This window comes from Pangasianodon hypophthalmus, chromosome 5 (genome assembly GCF_027358585.1).
Source record: "Pangasianodon hypophthalmus isolate fPanHyp1 chromosome 5, fPanHyp1.pri, whole genome shotgun sequence".
Taxonomy (NCBI): Eukaryota; Metazoa; Chordata; class Actinopteri; order Siluriformes; family Pangasiidae; genus Pangasianodon; species Pangasianodon hypophthalmus.
Genome location: NC_069714.1, coordinates 30,928,759 through 30,953,221, shown reverse-complemented (window position 1 = coordinate 30,953,221; position 24,463 = coordinate 30,928,759). Strand labels below are relative to the sequence as shown.

Here is a 24,463-nt window from a genome sequence, read left to right as displayed (position 1 = left end):
CCTCGTCACTCAGTACTGTACTGTAACACACATTATTATTATTATTATTATTATTATTATTATTAATTGTAGTATCAGAAGTAGTAGTGTATTGTACACTCGTGTGTATATGTGGTATAATTTCCTCAGTGTATTTGTGGAATAAATTTCTCTTCCTCTTGCTGAACAGCTCCATTTCGTCACACACTCGTGCAGTGACAGTAAAAGCAATTGAAGTGAAGTGAATTGTATTTCAGCATTTCAGTGAAATGACCTTCTCATATCAGTTCCAGCTGCTGTATGTCACTTCACCACACACACACACACACACACACACACTCATCTCCAGCTTGCTTCACGTTTAATATTCCAGTCAGCAGCCGAGGTGGTGTTTCATTACCCCAGCTTTAGTGTGCACTCGTTAGTGATGTTCACCTCCGAGCGTTTCTGGATTATCCATACTGACAGACACAAACGTCCTTCACATTTATAATGTGTAAGGAATAACCTGTGTGCTGTGCCCTTACAGGAAAATAATCAACGCCAGGGTGGTGTGATGAAGCAGAGTTACTTACCACACTGAAGCTGATTATTTTCCTACTACAGCACAGCTCTGAGTGTTTTATTCCTCTTACACCACAGCAGTTTACAAATGATTACAATTTATATGAAACGAAGAATGACACAATGAATTTTTACCCATTTATAGTTACATTTAATGTTGTGGAACATCTGTGAAGCAAGTTAGTTCCTGTTCTTACTTACATTATAGCAAAAATATATATATATATATATATATACATGGATGAAGAGAAAGCCATGCTGTTTTGCTCCCAAACTGCATTTGATTTGTTAATGACCACATGCAAATAATTTCTTTTTTATTTCTTTACTATTTTCTCTCTTTCTCTATTTTCTCTTCTGACTTTTATGTAATTTTATGTAATTTTTTCTCTCTACCTTTCCTTTCCTTACATATATATATATATATCTCCTTCTCTTATGTGGGGCTTTAAAAGTCCAAAATCTATTGCAGAGATATTATTGTCTTCCACATATGTGTGGTGAAAAAAACAGCTCTATACAGTCGTTCTCTCACCAGCCTCTCTTGTGTTTCTGTCTTGAAACGAATAAGATAATGAGGAAAACCAACGCAGCTTGTCATGTTCCTGAGAAACCACAACAGCGTAAACTCCTCTGTCCTGAAGATGTCCGAAAGCTTCAGCTTTAGCTCTGACTGTAATAAAGCCCTGACACTGGAGACTCCTTCTGTGCTGCTGTGCCAACTTGAATTTCCCTACAGAGAATTTCCCCGACATCTTATCTTAAATGTTAAATAAACTTCTCCTTACCCTGGAGGAAACTTCACCATATCAATGATTCCACACGTTTATTTAATCCGTTTATGTGGAGCATTTGCATACGAGTCCCTGGGAACGAGCTGTTACTATAGAAACGATAAGGTATTGGAACGAGTGCATTAATATAAACCTGTGATTTGAATCCAACATGATTTCATGGCGGAGAATCTGTAAGAAATCTCGGCATCCTGCTGCAGCGTAACGTCCTGAGAAGCTCGGATTAGAGCGAGGAGTGTGTAGAGGAATAGCAGCTGTTTTTTTGGGAAAGTTGTCAGGAAAACTTTATTAAATCCGACTCCATGTTGAGTTGGAGTGTCAGGATGTCTGTTGGTCCTGTGAGAATGCAGTCACACGTTCTCTACCTGAGCGAACACAACTGTACGTCTGTGTTTATCCGACAGGGAATTCCTCCCACATTTCCCCTGAATGTTAAGTCACATCACTTTCTCCTGCTATTGTGCAGTTTTGTGTTTTATAAATAATTCAGTCCAGATTGTATACAGCTGTTTACTCTCGCTGCTGTTTCACACCCCTGGTTTTAATCCTGATGTTTATTACACATGCTGATAGCATCGTTCCAATTACACATCATGTGAGATCACACTCTTTAACTTTATTTTGTTATTGTGCTTTTTAGCTGTTATTTTCCCAGTGAAGATCTTTCCTTCCTTCCTTCCTTCCTTCCTTCATTCCATCCATAAATAATATCCACTAGAATCTTTAATAAAGTTTTAATCTTTAATAAAAATGAGTTCTATAAGTGGAACGTTCAAGATTTTTTAAATGTAAATATATTACACAATTTATATATATTATATGTGCAATTTTTTAACAGTTGTTTTTGTAGAGAGTGTGATGAGTGTGTTTTGTAGAGAGAGATCAGAGTTTGATATAATTAAACTTCATGTCATTTAGATTCTTTTCAGAATTCAGCTCCGACTGATCCCAATGATCCGACTGATCCGAATGATACTGATCCAAATGATTCGACTGATCTGACTGATCCTGATCCAACTGATCCTGATCCGACTGATTCGAATGATCCTGATCCAAATGATCTGACTGATCCGAATGATTCGACTGATCCTGATCCGACTGATCCAACTGATCCGACTGATCCTGATCCAACTGATCCGACTGATCCTGAACCGACTGATCCGACTGATCCTGATCCGACTGATCCGACTGATCCTGATCCGACTGATCCGACTGATCCTGATCCAAATGATCCGACTGATCTGACTGATCCTGATCTGACTGATCCGACTGATCCGACTGATCCTGAACCGACTGATCCTGATCCGACTGAACCAAATGATCCGAATGGTCCGACTGATCCGAGTGATTTTCTCCCCAGACTGAGACACGTGTGATAAAGTGATAAAGCGGTAGAGTGCAGGTCTCTGTTCTACATTCAGCAGAAAGCCCCTTTTTCTTGCAGACTGATGACATGAAATTGATCTTGTTCTGATTGTGAATTGATTGTGCTGAAGAGACGAGCAGTTGTGTGACAGAGACGGCCTTCACATCTGGCCCAGTACTGTAACATCTGTACAGCGTGTCTGACTGAGCTCAGCTCTGGGTTTAGTAGCTTCATGTTTAGTAGCTCAGTGTTTAGTAGCTCAATGTTTAGTAGCTCAATGTTTTAATTAGCTCCATGTTTAGTAGCTCAGTGTTTAGTAGCTCAGTGTTTAGTAGCTCAGTGTTTAGTAGCTCAATGTTTAGTAGCTCAGTGTTTTTATTAGCTCCATGTTTAGTAGCTCAGTGTTTAGTAGCTCAATGTTTAGTAGCTCAATGTTTAGTAGCTCAGTGTTTAGTAGCTCAGTGTTTAGTAGCTCCGTGTTTAGTAGCTCAGTGTTTAGTAGCTCAGTGTTTAGTAGCTCAATGTTTAGTAGCTCAGTGTTTTTATTAGCTCCATGTTTAGTAGCTCAGTGTTTAGTTGCTCAGTGTTTTTATTAGCTCAATGTTTAGTAGCTCAGTGTTTAGTAGCTCAATGTTTAGTAGCTCAGTGTTTAGTAGCTCAATGTTTAGTAGCTCCGTGTTTAGTAGCTCCGTGTTTAGTAGCTCAGTGTTTAGTAGCTCAATGTTTAGTAGCTCCATGTTTAGTAGCTCAGTGTTTAGTAGCTCAGTGTTTAGTAGCTCAATGTTTAGTAGCTCAATGTTTAGTAGCTCCGTGTTTAGTAGCTCAGTGTTTAGTAGCTCAGTGTTTAGTAGCTCAATGTTTAGTAGCTCAGTGTTTTTATTAGCTCCATGTTTAGTAGCTCAGTGTTTTTATTAGCTCCATGTTTAGTAGCTCAGTGTTTAGTAGCTCAGTGTTTAGTAGCTCAATGTTTAGTAGCTCAATGTTTAGTAGCTCCATGTTTAGTAGCTCAGTGTTTAGTAGCTCAATGTTTAGTAGCTCAGTGTTTTTATTAGCTCCATGTTTAGTAGCTCAGTGTTTAGTAGCTCAATGTTTAGTAGCTCAATGTTTAGTAGCTCAGTGTTTTTATTAGCTCCATGTTTAGTAGCTCCGTGTTTAGTAGCTCCGTGTTTAGTAGCTCAGTGTTTAGTAGCTCAATGTTTAGTAGCTCAATGTTTAGTAGCTCCGTGTTTAGTAGCTCAGTGTTTTTATTAGCTCCATGTTTAGTAGCTCAGTGTTTAGTAGCTCAATGTTTAGTAGCTCAATGTTTAGTAGCTCAGTGTTTAGTAGCTCCGTGTTTAGTAGCTCAGTGTTTAGTAGCTCCGTGTTTAGTAGCTCAATGTTTAGTAGCTCAATGTTTAGTAGCTCAATGTTTAGTAGCTCCGTGTTTAGTAGCTCAGTGTTTAGTAGCTCAGTGTTTAGTAGCTCAGTGTTTAGTAGCTCAATGTTTAGTAGCTCCATGTTTAGTAGCTCCATGTTTAGTAGCTCAGTGTTTAGTAGCTCAGTGTTTAGTAGCTCCGTGTTTAGTAGCTCAGTGTTTAGTAGCTCAGTGTTTAGTAGCTCAGTGTTTAGTAGCTCCGTGTTTAGTAGCTCAGTGTTTAGTAGCTCCGTGTTTAGTAGCTCCGTGTTTAGTAGCTCCGTGTTTAGTAGCTCAGTGTTTAGTAGCTCAGTGTTTAGTAGCTCCGTGTTTAGTAGCTCAATGTTTAGTAGCTCAGTGTTTAGTAGCTCACTGTTTAGTAGCTCAGTGTTTAGTAGCTCCGTGTTTAGTAGCTCCGTGTTTAGTAGCTCAATGTTTAGTAGCTCAGTGTTTAGTAGCTCAGTGTTTAGTAGCTCAGTGTTTAGTAGCTCAATGTTTAGTAGCTCAGTGTTTAGTAGCTCAGTGTTTAGTAGCTCACTGTTTAGTAGCTCAGTGTTTAGTAGCTCACTGTTTAGTAGCTCAGTGTTTAGTAGCTCAATGTTTAGTAGCTCAGTGTTTAGTAGCTCCGTGTTTAGAAGCTCCGTGTTTAGTAGCTCAGTGTTTAGTAGCTCAGTGTTTAGTAGCTCCGTGTTTAGTAGCTCAGTGTTTAGTAGCTCAGTGTTTAGTAGCTCCGTGTTTAGTAGCTCAATGTTTAGTAGCTCAGTGTTTAGTAGCTCCGTGTTTAGTAGCTCAATGTTTAGTAGCTCAGTGTTTAGTAGCTCAGTGTTTAGTAGCTTCATGTTTAGTAGCTCAGTGTTTAGTAGCTCAATGTTTAGTAGCTCAGTGTTTAGTAGCTCCGTGTTTAGTAGCTCAGTGTTTAGTAGCTCAGTGTTTAGTAGCTCAATGTTTAGTAGCTCAGTGTTTAGTAGCTCAATGTTTAGTAGCTCCGTGTTTAGTAGCTCAGTGTTTAGTAGCTCCGTGTTTAGTAGCTCAGTGTTTAGTAGCTCAATGTTTAGTAGCTCAGTGTTTAGTAGCTCAGTGTTTAGTAGCTCACTGTTTAGTAGCTCAGTGTTTAGTAGCTCAGTGTTTAGTAGCTCCGGTTTTGGTAGCTCAGTGTTTAGTAGTTCTGTGTTTAGTAGCTCATTGTTTAGTAGCTCAGTGTTTAGTAGCTCATTATTTTCTAAAAATATTATTTCAGCATTTTATTTATTCATTACATTATTATTATCATCCCTGTACCCAGCACCTCCTTTAATAAATCTCACAGTTATTCCTGACCTTCTGATCACAGCTGAATGTAGATCAGAGGCATTACAGAAAGAAAGAAAGAAAGAAAGAAAGAAAGGAAGAGTGTGTTTTGTGAGTAATGTAAATTCATGTCACTTTTAGTAAATACTTCATCGTTTCATTCCTCCATAACGTGTGTGTGTGTGTGTGTGTGTGTGTGTATGTTAATAGCAGTCAGTGTTGTGAGTGTGAGCTCTTGTGTGTGTTTGGCGGCTCTGCTGCGAGTGAAGTGTCAGACTTATTGGCTGTGGGATCTCCCTCACTGCAGAACACACACACACACACACACACACACACATACACACATACACACACACACACACACTCTTGACGCTGCTCTCAGAGCTAATCATGCTGAGATGAAACACTCAGCTACATTCTCACAGTCTAATCACTGCACACGTCCGATCTGTTTGTTCATGTGGAGACGCTCAGGGGGGAAAACTCCATGAAGGGAGGAAAAGAAAGAAAGGAATTAATAGGAAGTAAAGAATGAGGGAAAGATGAAGAAAGGAAGGGAGGGAGGAAAGAGGGGAAAAACAATCGAATGAAAAAGTTTAAAAGAACAAAGAAGTGAAATATGTGTATATATATACAGAAATTAGGAAGGAGACGCTGAGGGAGAGAAAAAAAGAAGAAAGAAACAGAAAAAAATGAAAAGAAGGGCAAGAGGGAAAAAGAAAAATGTTAGAAAGGGCAGAAGAAAGAAAGAAAGAAAAAGAAAGAATAAAACCTATAAAAATAAATAAAGAAAAAGCAGGAAAGAATTTTTGAATGAAGGAAAGAAAAAGTAAAAAAGAAACAAAGAAATACTGAGAAAAAGCTAGAAATTATTATTATTATTATTATTATTATTATTATTATTATTATAGTTGGATGGTGATATTTGGCTAAATTTGGAAAAAAAATTATTTCATTCCTGTAAAAAAATTAAATGTCTAAACTTTATTAATGATAATTATTAATGACTATAATCATTAATTGTGAATTAACGATTAATTGAAAATAAAAAATAATTAATAAAATAAATTATACAACTAATAAATAAATTAATAAAATCAGGAAAAATGAGATCCTCATTACTGCGGATGTAGAGGATCGGATCATGTTTGGCGTCTCACGTTAGCTTTTTTTTATGATGCTAAATCGGTATCTATACGCTTCTGTTAGCTACATTAGCATGTTAGCTGCAGTGCAGAATTCACAGCCTGTCCTCATCCTCACTGCATGTGCAGTGGCTCAAACTGTGTATGTTTCAGTTTTGGTTCAATTTTTGATAGATAATGGAATAAAAATGGCTCTCGCTGCCGGACTCGGACCGTCAGAGCCGACTGCAGAGGCTCAGCTGACGTTCCTGACAACTAAACGTCTCTCGGAATTCCAGCCGGACCAATTTATTGGCTCCCTGTGGCACTGTGAACAGGATTTCTGCTTTCTGACACACACATTATGGATCTTTCAGTCCTTTTTCACAATGTGTGTGTGTGTGTGTGTGTGAGAGAGAGAGAGAGAGAGAGAGAGAGTTTTATGACTGTTAGTGGATCTGTTAACTGAAACTCTGTCACACTATGCCGTATTTATTTTCCTCGTTTCATTTACTGGAATTGATTCCTCACAGCATAATTGGCCGTTTGAAAACACTTAGCATGCGGCGTTCCTGCGCACTTTAACAAAAATGTCAAAAGTGTCGGCGCCGCTGCAATTCTTCTATTTCACATAATGCACCTGTCTGTTTCTCAAAATGTGACAAAATCTCTAACACGTAAACATCACTGACATAAATCTGATTACTCACCATTACAGACACGAGCAGTCTGACTTATAATTACATTCATAATTAAGAAAAAAATACCCATATAGTGAAAGCTAGGGATAGTGTTGAATTCTGGATTCTGATTGGCCGTCAGGTGTTGATTAATTTTCTATAAAATAGTGCAGCTGCAATCACAGGTTTATACGTTATCGTTGCTATAGTAACAGCTCATTTACAGGGACGTGTACCGCGGATATTCCACATAAACAGATTAAAAACGTGCGTAATCCCTGATTGGTTGCTAGGAGACACATACATTCTTACTGTTGATAAAATCTTACGATCTTATCACGCTTTGTTGGTGAAGCCCTCAACCCACTTCCTAGAACCCGTACATGTGAAAACACGCCGTCTCTCAGAGCTTCTGCTTTTATTTGGTGTGTAGTTTGTCAGTAAGAAAGGTTAGGCTAGGTGTAGGCTCAGCTCCAGATGCTACACGAGCTGTCTGATATCTTTTGTACACTTTTCTGGCCTCTAGCTTCAGAATCAGTCTGACTGGCTCTCTGCATTTCTGTGCATTCTGACAGGAAAACAGACGGTGAAAGTAGGCGGCACTTGTCCGTGTTTATTAACAAACTGCGTGAGAAAGCTAGAGGACTGGCTTGTGCACCCGGATAGCTGTGAAATGATATAACGCTATATCTCTAAGACTGATAGACTGCAGTGTATCAGTACGACGGAGAGGAATAATCGTACACTTTCTCGCTGCTCTGCTTTCTTTCTCTGTGCGGAGCTCCTGCAGGCTCCAGCACACATTAAACCCAACGATGAGTTGGAAATGTCACATTCATAATGCTGCCATTAGCCTTTGCTACGTTCCTGTTTTTTCAAGTGTTTTTTTTTTGTTCTACTTCCTTTTGTGGTGTATTTTTGCGGTTTTGCCCTCTGCCTGCTTCGGTTCGACCTTCAGTAATGGATCTGTGTGTGGAGTCTGTGTCTGCCGGTGCCGTGACCCCTATTACAGATAATGAGCGCGATTCCTGCAGAAAGAAGGAGTAAAAAGACTCCGCATTTACATCCCATGACCTCTGGCTTCACTTCTACACCTTTGAGAATTGGGTTGTTGTTTAGTTTTTTCTTTTTTTCCTTTTCCTTTTGTGGGTTAGGGCTTTCTATTAGAATTCTGTATGTGTGTAAAAGAGACTTCACTGGTTTGGACATTTGAGGGTTTTGTGAGAGTTGTTTGGATTCTTGTTTCAAATCTTGTAACACACTCAAGACAAAACTTAGGTTTAAAGAAACTGTAGATTCCTGACATGCTGAATGTGTGTGTGTGTGTGTGTGTGTGTGAGAGAGAGAGATAGAGATAGTGTGTGAACATGTTAGTTTTGTCAGGCAGCGAGGAGACAGCTCAGTTATACAATGCTAATTTACATGATCTGGCAAATTGTGAAATAATCGTTATTTAGTGTAATAATATCACGCTTTATCTGCTGTTGTGTTTTTATTCTTACACCTTTTTCCCTCCCGGATGTTAGCGAGCACACTGTGTGGAGATAAACACTGTGCATCTGGTTTATTAAAGGACTGCATAAAAACATAATAAAAAAACAGGCATAATAATAACAGGCACAAAAAACTGTACATGAGCACGTCTTCTCATTTTGCATAATTGCCTTTATGAGTATGTAATATGTGGTGCTTTTATATTAAAGTGAAAAATCAGGGGGCGGAGTCAATGCAAATTGATTAGTTTATGACCTGCAGTGTGAAAGCTGCTTCAGAAACTTGTTTGAAAAAAAAAAAGATTGTGAGAAAAAGATTGTGTGTGAATTAATATCACAGAAGGGCAGGTGTGAAATTTGCAGAAACTTGTTTTGGTCATTTGAAGATAAAATTATACCATTTATGAAGTCTGGATAATGACAAAATCTATCAAAAGTATGGTTTAGTATCTGAAAATGATGAAAACGCTGCTTATAATTATAATGTATTGTTACCGCAGGAAAGTACGTGCGTTAAATATTCACTGAATGTTCACACATCTGATATGAACAGATTTATTTTTCCTTTCTAGAACTGAACCCATCATAGCTAGCAGCCATCTCTCGATCCAGAGGGCTCATGTGATGGTGCCCCTGGTGGACAGGTTTGAGAAGCGTCTGCTGTGGCTGTAGAGTCCGATGCGAGTCTAATCTCTAGCACGGTCTAATCTCTAGCACACTGTGTACAGCAGAACACTGAGGCAGCTTTGGCTCTTCTTTGGGCTCTGTTTTCCACTGCTCTCTGCCTCAGGTTGGTCTGGTATGTGGAGAGATCTTTGTGCTGGGGGGTTGATAGAGAGAGCCTTGAGTTCATGCTTGCAGACATCAGTAGTGTAGCCTTGGTCTGCCTACTGGCCTCGTGCCTGAGGACAGCTCTCCGAAGGGGAGATCCTTTGGTGTACGGCTGCCATGCGGCTCACGTGGCCAAGCCAGCACAGGCGCTTCTGCTGGAGAAGGTTGAACATGGAGGTGGTGTATGTTCTCTCAAGCGCTGTGGAGTTGAGGTTCTTGTCTTGTCCAGTATGCACCTGAGACAGCACATGTGGAAACAATTGCACATCTGTCCATGTTTCACATGCTTTCAAGACACTGAGGCAGCTTTGACTCTTTCCTGGGCCATTTGTAGCTCAGTGGTTAAGATGTTGGCCTACTGCTCAGAAGGTCATGAGCTCAAATCCCAGCACTGCCAAGCTGCCACTGCTGGGCCCTTGAGTAAGGCCCTTAACCTTCAACTACTCAGTTGTATAAATGAGGTAAATGAAAATTGCTCTGGATAAGCGTGTCTGCCAAATGCCATAAATGTAAATGTCAAGAACAATTAACCCGCGCGCACACACACACTGTACTGCATTTCTTTCAAATGCTTTACACTCTCAGCTAGAAAGGTACTGAACCGTACTTTTCCTTGTTGCTGGATTCAGAGGTTCAGCTTTTAAACCTTTTAGTTTGTATCATTTACCTGGAAACCTTTAATAATAATTTAATGAACATAATTGAACCTTGAAGCTAATTAAAGCTAATTGGAAAAAAAATATAATAAAGGTACAACACTTTCCTCGGAAAATAGATAATAAAGCTACAAAAGAAATACCTTCGATGTACTTTGGCAATGTATTGATTAATGGATAAAAAGTACATGCTGTGTCAGTGTTACGGTATGAGAGGAATAAACAGCTGGGGATGTGCTGTTACTGGAAAATAATCAACTACCAGTCACGCGTCTTTGCGTCAGGCCGCATCACAGCACTCCACCCTGCACTATTTTCCTGTAACAGCAAATCCCCAGGGGTTTATTACTTATTACTCATTATGAGGCATGTCGAGGACCTTTTTTTTCTGAGATAATCTAGTAGTTTTTATAAGAGCTACTTCAGGCTTTTTTATATGCGAGCAGCCGTTTGAGCTGTTCTTTTCGTTCATCTGTCTCTCGACTATCTTCCCTGCTAATTGCCCTTATTATTAAGCGATGTTTCTAGCAGTGCATAATTACGAGTAAACAGAATCACCACCCACACACAGATGCAGGCATTAGCATTAGCATTTTCACACCGTTCTCCCCAGCTTCCTTTTCTCCCAGCATGCTTTGCGAGAGCTGCTTGGAAGTACGAGGTGTTTTTCTAATGAGGAGCCCAACACCAGACACACACACACACACACACACACACAGACAGTAAGACGGTTTGTGAAGATAAACTGAAAAGTGAACGTGAACCTGGACTGAAACGAAGCCCTGAAGAACTGTTTTTATTCCATCATTTATCAAAAACTAATACTGTTTTGTCAAATAGTATTTCTCAAATAAGATCCCATCTTTCCTCACTAACACTGTGTGTAAATCTCGGAGGAATTCACCTCTGCTGCATCGCTCTCGCTCGACTCCACACTCCTCCTCTCGAGGAAGGATACACGGAGATGCTATTCCCAGATTAACCCCTGAAACTCTGTAATGGTGTCCACCTCATGAAAGATCATATCTTCACTCTATCCACGGTGGGCTAACGGACACGCTTCATGCATGGGAGATCAAGGCCTGGGGAAATCCACCTGGTCTGGAGTTCTGCTGCAACAGGCAACCACCGGACTCAGGAACTCAGGAATAACCAAAAAGATTAAAACAATAAAACAAAAAAACAAACACAGAAACAAACATCACGGGTAGAAAATGCATGAAAGAAAGAAAAAAGGTCTGGAGAGAAACACAGAGTGAGAATGTTTGTCCTGACACGAGCCTGAGCTGATTTCCGGATCACGCTGTTCGATGACGTGAGCAGAACGTGGTCATGTTCTTTAATCGCAGGTCTATCGTTGGAGGATCTTCGTGGTATAATCTGATATGTGACGAGTGTAAAACCGGCTTTATGAATGCTTTCTGAGATGGAACTACTTTTTCAGAGTGGAAGGATTTGTTGTGGTGCGGCTCTGATGGCGTATGGATACGACACACAACCTCAGGACAGTGTGAAGAACCTGGAGCTACTTTTTATTGTGTCACTGTGTGAAAGATGGATTCAAGTTCATGAGATCAGCTTTGGTGAGAGTTTTTCAATCTCATTCTCTCTTTTTTACTGTTTCAGATTAATGACTGAAGGTTGAATTTGAGTTAAATAGTCACATATTTAAAACACTAATGAGTTCAACTACTGCCTTAGACATCTATTTTTTTCTCTTTCAGTAAACAAAAATATAAATTGACCTTTTTATATAAAAAAAAAAAAAGACTCCCCTCTGATTCCCACTGGAACTCGGTATCACTGATGGAAAATCACAGAGTCATGGTTTGCTATTTTACAGTTTTATTTAATCTTATATTTCTATCTCTTTTTTTTTTACCTAAGAAATGAAACAGTGAGGGAATTCTCATTTAGGAAAATAATGACTGACAGGATGATGTGATGAAGAGGCGCTGCTGTTACCACCCTGAAGTTGGTTCATTTCCTATAACAGCAAGTGTTTTATTCCTCTTAGAGCACAGTTCTTGTTGTCACTTACGTTATAGCAGCTATAAACGGTCGTTCCCTCGCCAGCGTCTCTCTTTATTCTCTCTCTTTAAAGTTAATAAGACAAAAAACTCGCAGCGTGTCGTGTTACTGAGAAACCGAAAAAAAAAAAGCGTAAACTCCTCTGTCCTGAAGATGTTGGAAAAGTTACAGCTTCACCTCTGACTGTTACAAAGCTCTGACACTGGAGACTCCTTCCATAAATGTTAAATAAATAATCTCTTTACAGAAAACTTCACCATATCAATAATTTTTTAAATGTGTTTCTGTGAAGCATTTGCTGTACACGTCCCTGTGAATGAGCTGTTACTATAGAAACGATAATGTATTAGAACAAGCGCATTAATATAAACCTGCACTACTGTCAGAACTGCTGTTATAGAAAACTAATCAACAAATTCTGACCAATCAGAATGCAGAATTCAGCAGCACTATCATATAAGAAATTAGAAATCTCAACCGTCCACTTAATTTCAGCAGGAAGCTGGAAACGGAAAATAATACGGCGTTTAGACATGAATATTAAAATTAAAATTCTGCTCTCGTCTGATTGGTTATAAATGAAGACGGAACTTATTTGTGTAAAGCTGAAACATGAGCTCATGAGACATTCATGCATCTGAACAAACAAACACGATGTGGTTGGATTACATTAGATTCCATTTTAATGAAGTTGTAAGAAAACGTACGTATGCTAGCCACGCCCCTAACTGTAACCCTAACCCTAACTTTTGTGACTTTTCAGAGTCTTTAGTTATGAATAGTTATGAATTTGTAAGCATGAGACAGTGTGGAGCTGAGCTGTGAGACACTTCAGAGTGGTGAGAGAAGTGCACAAGGGCGAGCTGGAAACGAGATTTACTCCTCTATTGATTGTGACTCAGCAGTCGATCAGAGTGTTAGCTGAAGCTCCGGGTAAACCCAAAGACCTCTGAGTCTCGGCGTCACCTCGAGCAGACGTGACGACAGGAGACTCCAAAGGTCTTTCATTCCTTCAGCTATCAGAAGCGAATCCACAACGATTTCAAGACTAGATTACAGAATATTCAGATACTCATGAGGTAAACAATACCAGAGTGACCGCACACGTACGCATTTCCTACTTTAGACGCCATTTTCAATGTAAATCTGTCACAACGAACTCATGTCACACTTCCTGAGTCTGAAAAGTGAACAAACAAGACTGAACAAACAAAATTGAATATCTGATCTTCTGAAGAAGAATTTATCTGTGCGCTTTTAGCTGAAGCGAGTTATCTCAGTTTGTATCGTTTACTTTGTCGTTGCTGTGGAGTGTGTTTACTTCTTAGTGGAAAAGTGGAAAATATTCACTCCTTTAATGGTGTCTGTATTGTGTATGGTGAAGCTGGAGTTGTCTAAACATGAACAGCTGGGTGAGTTAGCTAGCTAGCTGAGTAGCTTTATTATATTTACTCATTTATAATACAACATGCAGCTCATACTGACTTCTGGTTTTATAGCTTTATACCTCTGCTGTACAATTTGTTCATGACTCGCGTCATGGAACGACGTCACCTTTAATTTGTAATTATTCATATAAGTTTAGATAAAATGTGTGCTCCAGATCCAGGAGTTGCTAGCGCCGATCCAGCCATCTCTCTTGAATCCAGCAAACTTATCTTTTCATTGTGCTTTTTGTAAATCCATACTTTAATTTCCGAAAGCAGGTTTGTTCCAGATCTGAGAGAAAATCTTGAAAAATCCTTAAAACAAGCTACCAGTCACATCACACTGAGTGCAGTTCTTCGCTAGTGTTTAGATGTTCACCGTTCATTTTGGATATGCTCTAGGAACACTGATGTCACTTCCTGCGCTTGTTGGAAATGGTTTATAGTTTGGTTTAAAAAAAAGTCTTTCAAACTGCTTGTGCTTGTCCATGATGGCTGCCTTAATAACGTTCTAGCATTTAGCTACACTGAGAAACTCACGCAAAACGTTTTGACTGACTTTTACATCGTGACTATTATGGTTTTTGAGCAAACATTATAGCATGTGTTGGAGATAAGAAACCAAACATGCCTTTGGCTAAGTAGAAACAGATCTGTAAATTAGATTTATTAATGTCGTAGGTTAAATGCCATCAGATAAAATAGTAAGCAATAATGAGAGAGCTTTTAGCTAAACACTGCATTTGACTAATTTTATTGACTGGATCTATAGTGTGATGATTCCTATTAGCTTTATTAACCAGTTTTGCTAGTACACAATACATCTGGAGTGTACTATAAGCACACGTCCTGCCCTGAAAACAGCTGAGTGAAAGCGTTTATGCTTCGTTTTTAGCTTGAGTAATATGTTTTTCCATTGAGAGAAAATGAAGCTCTTATCTTCCCTAGCTAACGGGGGGTGCGGGTTATACAAAACCGATCCCTTCACAGTGTGGAAAGCCGCTGGTGAATTCAGATAGTGAGGGAACAAGGGAGAAAATAAGGTGTGTTTTTGTAAAGAGTGGCTGTTGCTGCTCCGTTCTCCCCAGATATCCGACGAACCGCTGCGAGGAGCGAGAGAAAACATCTGTCGACGTTGATTTCCCTCCACAACAACACGGTTATCATCATTCAGATCTTCTCTGCCTGGTGTTGGAAGAAGAACTAATTCACACACACTCCACACACAGCTTCTGGACAACACACTCACACACACATACACACACACACTCCCCGGGTAGTTCATTATTTCCTCAGAAGCAGATCGCGTGGTTGCTCTCTCTGTCCTTCTCTGCTCTGCTTTCGTCGTTTGCATCTCATTAACACACACAATCTGCCTCCAACAATGAGATAATGACTAATGCTGACTGCTCTCCCCTTCTCTCGCCAGGACGTGGGCTGCGCTCGTCATTTCGAAACTCTCGGGATGTGGGAAAACACCACTGTCAATAATGTTAGCGAAGCCAAATTTATTAGTGAAAAAGTGATATAGTACCTACTGGAGGTGTTAGCCCTAGGCTATCTCCGAGGATATCGGGACTATGACCTGCTAGCATGCTCGCTAAGATATTCTGACAGCAAGACAGCTGTAAAACAAATTTTAAAAACCCCTTAATATGTCTTACATTCTCCTCAATATAAACAATACTTCTATAACTGAAATGGAGCCCCAAATGCAAAACCTTTTTGCCTGTGGTGCCTGGTTATTTTGCTTCCAAATTTTGTATATTTTCCCTTTTATTTATTTATTTATTTAAAAATCTATTACATTTATATTTCTACAAAATGTCACAGTGAGTCAAGCCATTTTTCTTATAGAAGAACATCATCACTACACACACGGAATCATGCGACCTTAAAGCCAGACCTTATACATTAAACTGTGAAAATGATGTATGCGTCGTTATATATTACTCACATCTATATTTCTTCATACCACAGTGCTGTTGAGTTCTGGATTCTGATTGGTCAGAAGGTGTTGATTAATTTTCTATAACAGCGGCTCTGACAGTAGTGCAGGTTTATATTAATGCACTTGTTCTAATACATTATCATTTCTATAGTAACGGCTCATTCACAGGGACGTGTACAGCGGACGCTCCACTAATAATAACCAGATTTAAAAAATTCGTTGATGTGGTGAAGTTTTCTGTAAGGAGATATTTATTTAATGTTTATGGAAGGAGTCTCCAGTGTCAGTGCTTTGGAACAGTCAGAGGTAAAGCTGTAATGCTTCTTTGTGGTTTCTCAGTAACATGACAAGCTTTGCTTTTTTCATCTTATTAAATTCAAGAGAGAGATAAAAGAGAGGCTGGTGAGGGAACGACTGTTTATAGCTGCTATAATGTAAGTGAGAACAGGAACTAACTTGTTTGACCGACATTGAATGTAACTCTAAATGGACAAAAGTATGGCATGTTGTTCTTTAATTAAAAAAATAATAATAATCATTGGCAAATTGCTGTGGTGTAAGAGGAATAAGACACTTGGGGACGAGCTGTTATAGGAAAATAATCAACTTCAGGATATCAGCTCTGCTTCATCATTGATTATTTTGCTGTAACAGCATGACACAGTGTTTTTTTTCCCCTCACATATAATATTCACACAAATTGCTTTGTGAAAGTCTGAAAATTTGGTATGATATGCAAATTAGCACATATTTTATTATCTATTGCCTTATTTGCATATTTTAATGCATTAGCATATACATTCAACAGCCTAGGATTGCGTGTTAGCAGCACCTAAAATGGTTCATGTTGCCCTAAATAAAATAAGAATAAGGGTTAATCGCAGCAGGGTGTGTGTGTGTGTGTGTGTGTGTGTGTGTCTGTGTGAGACATGGCCGTTGTCTAGAATAACAATAGCAAACGTGTGTTTGGACTCGTAGAGGAGTCAGTTTCTCCGTATCTGTCTCTCCGAGATCAAAGGCGGTGTTCTCAGCGTTCTCAGCATGTCAAAAAGCTGCAACTCGAAGCCCGACATGAATAATTGAACGGCCCCTGGTTGATTCTTTATTTCTGATGTCAGTATTACAAACTGCTACCATGCTTGCTAATCTGCTCTCATTTGAAGATGAGAGGCCCTGAACAAAATGCAGTATGTGTGAACCGTGCTTAGGTCAAGTGGCATGCTGTTGCAATATTGACCACTCTGACCCAGAAGGAGTAAAGCTTGTAAATGTGAAATGTCTCTGCTGAAAGTTCCTTTGATGTTACTGGACAACTCGTGCTCCCATAACGGAAGGAATGAGGAGCCTTGGACTGAATAATGAAACATCTAGTTTCTGCTCTAATGCAGTTTTAACGCAGGATCTGGCAACACACCAGAACAGACACTTTTTCATTTCTCGTCTTCTCCCGATATGTGTGTGTGTGTGTTAGTGCTAGCAGCTTCTAGTTCCATTACAGAAAAATAGAAAAGTTCCTTAAACTTCACGATAAGTTTATACAAGTTTAATATTATACACTCAGTAGCTGACAAGTTTCAAATTTATGTCAATATTACTTCTTGGTGTTGACAGTTTTTGTCTAGTCTTGGTCTCTGCTGCAATGGGCCTTGATCTTGTCTTGGTCTCAGGTTTATCTCAGTCTTGGTTTGGAGAGGTCCAAGTTGGAATAGTGTCTGTTATAGCATAGTCTATCAGTGTCTATATTTTCCTGAGCTGGGTTGGTAACCATCTTGGTCCTGATTAGTATTGGTCTGTGGCTCTTCTCTTAGTCTCTGTTGGTATGGGTCATGGTCTTGTCTGAACTTCTTTTGGTGAAAGTCTCAGATTTGTCCTGGTCTGTGCTGGTCTGGGTCGTGTTTTTTTGCTTGGTGTTAGTTGGTATGGGTCTTGGTCTTGGTTAGTATAGTTCTTGTTTTGGTTGGTATCAGTCTTGCTCTTAATCTTGGTTGGTATTGGTTTTGGTTATGTCTTTATTTGGTTGGTATTATGTTTGGTATAGGTCTTGATCTCAGTTGATATGGGTCTCTATTGGTGTGGATCTTGGCCTTGTACTGGTCTCAGCTGGTCATAGTGTTGGTCCTGCTTGGTGTTGGTCTTGTCCGTGTCTCAGTTGGTACAGGTATTTTCTTGGTTGTGATTAATAGGGGTCTTGCTTTTATGCTGGTCTCAGATGGCATGGGTCTTGGTTTTGACCTGGTTTCAGTCAGTATAGGTCTCAGTAAGTATGGGTCTTGATCTTATCCTGTTCTTGGTTGGTATGGATCTCTGTCTTGTCCTTGTCTCTGTTTGTAATGTTCTTTGTTTTGTCCTGGTATTGATTAATATGGGTCTTAATTTTTTGTCTTGGTCTCAGCTGAAACTGGTCTTAGTATTATCTTGGTCTTGGTTGGAATGGGTGTCTCTTTTGTCCTGAACTCTGTTGGCATGGGTCTTGGTCTTGTCTTGGTTGGTAAGGGTCTGATGTTTGACTTGGTTTCAGTTGGTATGGTTTTTGTCTTGTCATAGTCTCTTTTGGTATAGGTCTCAGTCTTGGATCTTGGTCTTGCCTTGGTCTTGCCTGGTATGGATCTTAGTCTTGTCTAGGTCTAGGTCTAGGTTGGTATGTGTCTTAGTCTTGTCTTGGTCACAATTAGCATTCAACTCAATCTTGTCTTGTTGGTATAGATCTTGGTCTCATCTTGGTCTTTGTCGGTATGGGTCTTGGTCTTGTTCTGGTCTCAGTTGGGATGGATCTTGGTTTTGTCTTGGTCTCAGCCATGGCCTTGTGTTGGTTGGTATGGGCCTGGGTTTTGTCATGATCTTGGTTAATATGTGTTTTTCTCCTGTTCTGGTCTCACTTGCTCTTGTCTTGGTTGGTTTAGGTTGGCATGTGTCTCAGTCTTGTCTTGAGTTTGGTTGGTATGGGTCTTGGACATGTCTTGGTCTGGGCTGGTAGAGGTCTTTTCTCTGTTGGTGATGTTGGTGTAGACTTGATTACAACAATGGACAGGACACAGTTAAGAGAGAAAAAAATAACACATATCCTTGCAGTGTACTGTTCATAACACAACAAGCTTAACACTTTATTTCAAACATAAACACTATCGAGCAGCCTTGTTAAACACTAGCATTCCAGCATGCGTAATGTTTCTCAAATTGGCAGACGGTCTTGTAAGAACACTAACTAGACATAAATTCCAGTGTTTGGGACAGCGTCTATAGTGTTCTTGGCCCGTGGTGCTGAATAAAATCATTAAAGTGACATTTGTAGAATGAAGCGAGCGTATTGATTTTATGCGTCATCCCCACGGTGGAGCTTTATGGTTATTTTACAGTGCAGTAATGTTTATGTCCATGTCAGACAATGGCTGAGTACACACACACACACACACACACACACACACACACACGGCTGTAAGCACATTGTGTACTCTATTATTAATAGTTTCTCCCAGCATTTTTTTCTGTTTATGCCTGAGCTCACAGCAGGCAGGTGTGTTCTCTCACTCTGAAAATTTATGTCAAGCTGTGTTTGGCCACGAGGGCTTCTGCTCGGATGGGTTTTGTTTTTTCTTGTGTGTGTATGTGTGTGTGTTTGTTTATTTATTTATTTATTTATTTATTTATGTTTTGGCATGCTTTCTGAAGTCCCTCCGTGACGCTGCACACTTCTAAGCTGTTCAATAAATTCCAACCTCAGGAAATCGACTCCCTTTCTCCAGCTTGAGATGCCGAGGATACAATAACATCCTTGAACTCGAACTCGTCTCCAAGTTTGTTTTAAACTCTCAGAAAGCCCAGCATTGATTTTGCTGTAGGTTTTCAGATTTTGTTTTCCTGTGTAAGGTATTTTCGCAGATTGCTGGTAAATGCATTAGCCATTTTTTTTTTTTTTTTTTAAATGTGGTCCTGCAAGGGTAAGTCACCTTTAAATGAAAAATAACAGAGTAAAAAAAAAACCCCAACATTTCAACCTTGTATCTATAGTGTATGTGTGATTACCACACACAATAATTTAAATGTTTCTTACACTCATGTAAAGAATAAAAGGATGAATAACTGCCCCGACAACTGCCCCTTAGACTTTGAAGTGAGTTTGAAGACAAACAGGCTGTCTGAAATCTCAGGAGATGTAACAGAGAATTTAATTTGATTTAATGAGGTTTTAAACTTCTCACAAATGTTTCTACTGCAATTCCTTGAGGAGAAATAGAATTAGATGAGAAAGGAAAAAAAAGATGTTCGTGTGATTAAAGTATTCAAACGTGCAATGTTGTGATCACAAGGTGAACGCTTTGTTACTGCTCCACTCAGGAACTTGATGCCTGACATTAAAACAAATATCTTTTTCTGTCTATTATTCACTATGGTTTGTTTACTGAGTCATGTCACTTTTAGAGTATATTGGATTAAAACTTTCTCAGATATAAAAATATAATAAATAATTAAATGTGTGTGTTTTCTTAGCACCTAGTGTACTTACTTATCTCTGCAGATATACATAGACATGACAGTATATCCAAAATAAACTGTACCTTCCTCCAAATATACATTAATATACATTGTACTAAACTTGGTAGTGTATTTAAATGAACGTTTTCTTTTTTCCATTGATCTCATTGCTGTCTAGGAGAAACTATAATAAGGAGATCCTTGTTCTGGTCTCAGTAAATGTCTTGGTCTTGTCATGGTATTAGTTGTTATGGGTCTTGGTGTTGTCCTGGATGGCGTAGATCTTGGTCTTGTCCTGGTCTCATTTGGTGTGTGTCTTGGTCTTCTCCTTGTCTCAGGTAGTATAGGTTTTGCTGCTCTCGATTGGTATGGGTGTTGGTCTTCTCTTGCTATCAGTTGGCATGAGTTTTATCCTGGTCTTGGTTGGTTTCTATCTTGTCTTGGCCACTGTAGGTATGGGTCTTAGTCCTACTCAAGATTGCTGTGGGTTTTGGTCTTGTCCTTCTCTAGATTGGTAAGGGACTTAGTCTTGTCTTGGTCTTGGTTGGTATATATCTTGATCTTGTCCTGGTCTCAGCTGTCTTGGTGTCAGATGATTTGGGTCATGGTCTAGTCATGCTCTCGATTGGTATGGGTCTTGATCTTGTCCTCATCTTGGTTGGTTTGGGTCTTGGTCTTTCCTGTCCATAGTTGGTATGCATCTTATTCGTGGCTGGTATAGATCTTGCTCTTATCTTGGTCTCAACAGGTAAACGTCTTGGTCTTGTCCTACTGTCAGTTTGTATGAGTCTTTGTCTTATCTTTGTCCTAGTTGATATGGGTCTTGGTCTTGGTTGGTGTAGACCTTGATCTTGTCCTAATAAAAGGCACTAAAGTATTGAATATTTCAATTTCATAGGTCCTTTTTCTATGGCCAGATAATTGCCAAAAGAGTGCAATAAGAAACAACTGAGAATGACAGGTTCCACTTAGGAACACACGTAAGCCCATTAGGAAGGAGCAGAAATTTTAAAGATTGTTTTTTTACTTTCTGTAGAATAAACCTTGATGGACAATTTCAACGTTAAGTCTTGAAATACATTTGAAATGACACTCAAATGTTACAAATATATTTAATTTAATTTGAGGATAGCTGCAGTTGCACTGTATTTAACATCACCTCAGCCACGTTTCAGGCATCAACTCACAGCTGGTGAATAAGGAACATAAAGATCTCGCTAAGTGTTTTCATATGCAGTGTGAACACAGCTTCCTGTTTCTCACAATCAGTAAAGTGGGAATCGTGTCATCCCACAAAGACTTGCCAGATACTGCAGAGAAAACACAAAGAGTAAGTTGGATTGAAAGTATGCTTCGTTAAAGTGTAAATGCCAGATGTGTGTGATCTAGCACTGGGATCGCTGCTGTACTCAAAACAAACGAATTTCGGGCAAATTTCTAGTAAATCATCGTGCATGTTTCTATGAGCTGCTTTTCTGTGGAATATTTTAAACAGGAGCAATGAAATGATGTCATCAAAGAGCGCCAGTCAAACATACGTTCATTATTATTATTTATTCCAAACTATTTTTTCAGACCATTTTTTATTTACATCCTATCTTACAAGTTTACACCTCAGCCAAGTGCACTGATTCCAACTTCGGCTTGAAACGGGTGTGTTAAAAGCAAACCAGTGAGACCATCAGCATGAAACACTTCAGAAAGCCAACATTCACTGAGGAATTGTAGCTTTCTTGCAAGTTATTGTATTTTTTATTGCAAGGCGGTGGTGGCTCAGTGGTTAAGGCTCTGGGTTACTGATCAGAAGGTGAGGGGTTTGGGCTCCAGCACTGCCAAGTTGCCACTGTTGGGCCCTTGAGCAAGGCCCCTAACCCTCTCTGCTCCAGGGTGCTGTATCATACCTGACCCTGACCTCTGACCCTAGCTTCCTAACAAGCTGGGATATGTGAAGAAAAGAATTTCACTGTGCTGTAATGTATATGTGACAAATAATGGCTTCTTCTTCTAAGTTTAGTTGGAGCTTTAGTGCAAGCTTTCGCACATTACTAACTTTATCCCTATTCGAACAGGATTAGTTTCTCTGAGTGATGACTGTAAGAATTCTTTAGACCTCATCTGTGATAAAACTCTTTTGCGCTCAGTCACAATTAATCAGCAGTTGTAGGATCATAGCAGAAAGAAGTATGTCGATTTATTATATAAAAAACAGTTAAGGTGATAAACGGCCCTTAAAATGGTTAAGTGAGGGGACATGGCTGAAGTGAACGAAATCTGTCCGACAAGCTGAGGATCGATGATTAGATCTGTTGCGCTAACAGAAAACATGGACTGGAAGTGCTGCAGGGTTTTTCAGAGATGTGTTGCTAATTTGATTTAAATGTGTTAACACTGCTGACATTACACACCATATACAGAGCCCTGAAAGTGCAACACTGCCTTAGTGTGTGTGTCAAGTGTGTTAAAACAGGAAAAAAACACTTCAAGGTTCAGTTCAGGATTTAAAAATATACATAAGTACACAGGAACACACTCTGACACACACTAATGCATTCTAACACACTAATACACACCAACACACTGTGAGACACTGAAATGTGCAGTGCAGGTTTGGGAAAGATTTTTGTAAATAATTAAACTTTTTTTTAGGAATTCATTTTGATCATACTAGTGAACGTGTGAAAATTATGACTGTACATTTTTCCCTTATATCCTTTAAACAGGAGGAGCTGAAAATCTCATTAGAAAATCACTGCTGAACACATGACAGGAGGGAGTTATTACATCATAAATTATAAGAGCCAATCAGCTTCCTGTATGCAAATGTGGGCTGTGCAACATGTCGAGCAACCAGGGGCCTGAGTGTTATAGAATAAAATCAGCTGATATTAAGTTTCCACATCATGGCCTGTATACAAATACAATTACAGGCCATGACACACTGCTGTATCAGAGGAAGTGCAGTGTAGCTTAGCTAATGTTACTAAATTATTATTATTATTGTGTAAATAAAACTTATATTTCATGCTAAACAGTACACTGAGGCTAGTGGTCATGTGACATGATCAAGTTTATTTAAAACAAAGAAGTTTGAATTGAATTATTTAAGCTGGGTTTGTACGAGTTGTTTGTTACAGCTGAACATGACGTAAACAATAACACTAATGTTCAGTGCTAGCTGCTGTTAGCGCTCTACTTTTTAACCATCAGTGTTACAGGCTACAGCTCATTAACACTTACAGTTTAGAGACAAAGACACAAACTGTCATCAGTAGCCTTGCTAAATGTGCTACAAGCCCCGCCCCTTTGTGGTGCATGATGGGTACTAGCTAGTGCTGAATGTGTCCAGCACAATGTGTTATGTTTGTTTTGCAAATACAGCCCATTATCCAGCATTAGATCTGTGCACTTAGTGTGTGGTCTGAGACACGGCTTTCAAAATTCTGAGTGTATTTTTAATTTTATTACCACTCAGCAGCGAGTCCTGTAGCGAAGGCATTTTGTAAAGGAGATTAGTTTAACACATCAAAGCAAAATGTTGGTTAATGTTAATCACACAGCTTGAGAAAATAATGTTAGCCTGAGCCCTTCAAAACAACCCGCGGAAAATGAGGGTGAAAATGAGGGTGAATTGAGTAATCACCAAGAGGACGTCTTGTTTTTCTATTTACTCGGCACTTGTGTTTTTTGGAGATATTGGCACTCGGAGTGCTCAAGACTTCCGCAGTATCAAAAGTGAAACCAATTACTGGGTTATTTTTATTATTTTTTTTTTCATCTCACCCTCCAGACTCCAATCTGAGAAAAAACCCAGCCAATCAGGTGATGATTGATTGAACCTGTCGCCTTACGGGCTCGCTATTCCCTTATTACAGAGCAGGTTTGGAGGAAGTGGTGATGGAGGATCGTTTGTCTTTGCTTTCTGAGGAGCTGTCCACACCAATCAGATGGGATAGACACACGGGGGACGAACAGAGACGCGTATGAGTCACTTTCATTTCTTCTGCCAACAGATCAAACTCTGAGCAGGGCTTCTGCGTCGACTTACAGATAAATCGCAGTTTGGATGATTGTCATGAAGACTATAGCAGAGATCAAGAGATTATATTTACTAAAGTGAAAAGGAAAACTGTTTTAGGAATCTTTAAAGACTTTAGATTGAAGATGTTAGATTGATTTTTGGCTTTCACTACACATTCCCATGGACAAATCATTCACCTGGGTGCTTGGGACAAGAAGATTACATATCCAGGTAATGTTTTTTTTTTTTTCCTTTAAAGGCTAGCATTTACTGGTGATTTTTTCTCTGCTTGTTCAACTCACTAGTGACTTTCACAATACTAAATGCACATCGCAGTGATGAGATGCACCTCCATGCCTGACCAATATACAGCATCCAGTAATACTGCATTGTGTTTTC

The 24,463-nt window shown here is 39.4% G+C and overlaps 1 protein-coding gene across 3 annotated transcripts in view; it reads left to right on the top strand.

The window, feature by feature from the left end:
- Window positions 1–24,463, top strand: part of thsd7ba (thrombospondin, type I, domain containing 7Ba) — a 282,645-nt gene that overhangs the window by 9,159 nt on the left and 249,023 nt on the right. The window contains exon 1 of one of the 3 annotated variants that reach the window (XM_053234260.1): window positions 6,943–11,750. The exons of the other annotated variants lie outside the window; for them this stretch is intronic. The gene's annotated coding sequence lies outside the window, so the exon portion shown is untranslated. Of the gene's footprint in view, window positions 1–6,942; window positions 11,751–24,463 lie in introns of those variants that run through there. 3 annotated transcript variants of the gene reach the window in all.